Source organism: Octopus bimaculoides, chromosome 3 (genome assembly GCF_001194135.2).
Source record: "Octopus bimaculoides isolate UCB-OBI-ISO-001 chromosome 3, ASM119413v2, whole genome shotgun sequence".
Lineage (NCBI taxonomy): Eukaryota > Metazoa > Mollusca > Cephalopoda > Octopoda > Octopodidae > Octopus > Octopus bimaculoides.
Window position 1 is genome coordinate 51,571,632 of NC_068983.1, and position 2,873 is coordinate 51,574,504.

The following is a 2,873-nucleotide window of genomic DNA, read 5'->3' on the forward strand; positions in this document are numbered from 1 at the left end:
GTATATTCTAACATCATCTCCTTCTTTCGTAAGAAGGGATTTTGTGTCTTTGATTTGTTGTTGTGTGAATGTCACTATTGTTCTTTTTTTCCTTTAGAGCATTTGCGAAATTTGTTTTTGTTGTGCTGGCGGACATGTTCTTTTGAATATTTTTGTTTATGTTGGTGTATGTACTGCCTGGTTCAAAGGTGGTGGTAGTGGCAGCAGAGTTTGTTGAACAGGTGATGGTGTCTGTGCTGACGGCCGATAACTTTACGTCCTTGCTGTTGTTGTGGTTTTTATTGTTGTTGTTGCTGGTGGTGGTGGTGGTGTTGGTGGCGGTGTTAATTTTCATGTTGTTGTTACTGGTGCTAGTAGATGGAGAAACTGCAGTCGCCTTCGATCCAGATTTCTTCATAGTTTTCATGGTGGTGGTGGTGAGAGGGCTGTTTGTAGCTGTAACCGCCGTCTTTGTGACGATTACAGCAGCTGCATTCCTATCACTGAGTGAGCACGCGTTACTGTGTTCTTTTTTTTCTTCTAGCATCTGAAGCCTCGGGAAATGCTCGTCAAAAGAACAAGACAAGCGTTCCAAAATTATGTTTCTGGACATTTTTCAAATGTCGAGAAGGAAATTTTTGTATTTTGCTAGGGCCGAAACTGCCCCTGGGGGCCAATTCCTGCCCTTGAAAATACAAAAAAATGAAGCCTAGGTGCTTCGCAACAACATTATTAAAAAAGTCAAAGAAACGTTTACCTTCTCAGCCGATGTGACAGCACGTCCGTGAGAAGAGATAGATAGATAGATAGATAGATAGATAGATAGATAGATAGATAGATAGATAGATAGATAGATAGATAGATAGAGGCATACAACCCTACCTATATACATAGGCATATGCATATATGAATACGTACATATCTAAATACATGCAAAGACACAGACATGTATGTTGGCATGTAGCTTTTAGGTGAGAGCTGTCGAGTACTAAAATCTAATCTGTTATTCTTTTACTCGATTCAGTCATTTGACTTCGGCCATGCTGGAGCACCAATTATCTATACATGTGTGTGTGTGTTCGTGTGTGTATGTGTATGTTTGTGTGTGAGCGTGCGCGTGTGCAAGTGTATATGTGTGTGTGTGTATTCTTCACCAAATATGTTAAAGTTTACGTATACGTAACGTTTTATAAATGGAATCTTGCCACTTATATTTATCCACTTTTGTCTCTTTAAATCTGTGTGTGTTTGTGTGCGCACGTGTGTGTGTGTCTTTGTGCGTGTGCGTGTGTGTGTGTGCGTGTGTATGTGTTTGTGTTTGAGTGTAAACCAAAATTTTCAGTCTACCAACATGTTTCACAATTATAGTCCTTGACTAGTAAATAATAAACTATAGAAAAATGAAATCAGACGCGCATTCATAGAAACACCTACAGGAATACGTGTGCAGGCGCATATACACACGCACACTAATGAGCATACAGACGTAAACCTGCACACACTCGCACGGCATGTTCAGATTCATGCATTGACATATGGACCTAATCACCCCAACAGAAATGTAAACGGGCAAATCCGTAACTTGATTAATTAAAGATCTTCATTCTCATAACTTACAAAAGTAAGAGAGTTTTAATGTTGACAACGTTATGAAAATATAACGAAGTCATAGTAGGAAAGAATTAAGGTGAAAACGTTTTTAAAATGTGATACCATTTATTTTTCTCTTGAATAAACGCATCTCCTTGTACAGTCCATCAAGGATTTACAAGCGAGCCCACAAACCCCTTTACACCCACGTGTATATGTAAGGCTATATTGATGCAGAACAATGAATAATGCAGTGTTCGAATAAAAGCAGTTGTTGTGTGCGATGGCTTTGAGATAAGATTTAGAAGAGAATAGGTTGGTGCTTACATGACAAACAACACATTTAGAACCGTGATAATATAATGATACTGTTGTGTCAACGCCCCCAAACGGAGAAGTAGACTCGACCAAGACATATAAATACATGTAGTTTGACCGTGTTAGCAGTGACTGACACTTGAGTAGCTGCCGTGCAACGGTTGAATAGAGATCATCCGAAGGTGCTCGATAGCGGTACCTTGAGACGTAACAGATACACTTTACTGTGATATTTCATTAAATAGTGTTTGGTACTTAATAATGTCTGAGTTAGCTGTTCCATACGCACTAGAGTAACTGGGGGGGGGGACTTTTAAAGGGGTAGCGCGTTTAGGTCTGCTATAGTCAATATGTGTGTTTTGTGTAGTCCAGTGGCAGCAAACGGAAGGGTCACGCCGGGCAACACACACTGTAGCTACGCTAGTGTCCGTACGTGTATGCAACACACTGTATTGTGCTGGAAGTCAATGGATTACTTTTTCTTTTCCAAAAATATTATGGCGTTCTCTACAGGACAAACCGAAATATTGTGTGTCATTCTAGTCCAACTATATATTATATGCAATAGCGTAATTGAGATTAGGGTATATAATTTGAATTTGCTTCACCAATACCGAAATTTGAAAGAGAATCGATATCCAGAGTTACTTAAAATAGTAACACAAATTTTACGATGGAGCATATGATAGATAAGCAGGGTGGATAAATAACTGGAGTTTCACTTGTCCAATGAGACCGCTCATATAAATATGCACTGAGATATGCATATTACCTTTGTGTCTCAGTTAACTTGAAATGGAAACTATTTTTAAAGTTACATGTGTACGTAAAAACATGTCCAGTTCATTTATCTTGGAAATTCACTTTCACCAAATAATAGCTACAAATTACGCTTGATACATTTCTGTTTATCTAAATTTTAAAGCCAAAATTACACACACACAAAATTTATATATGTATATATATATATATATATATATATATAT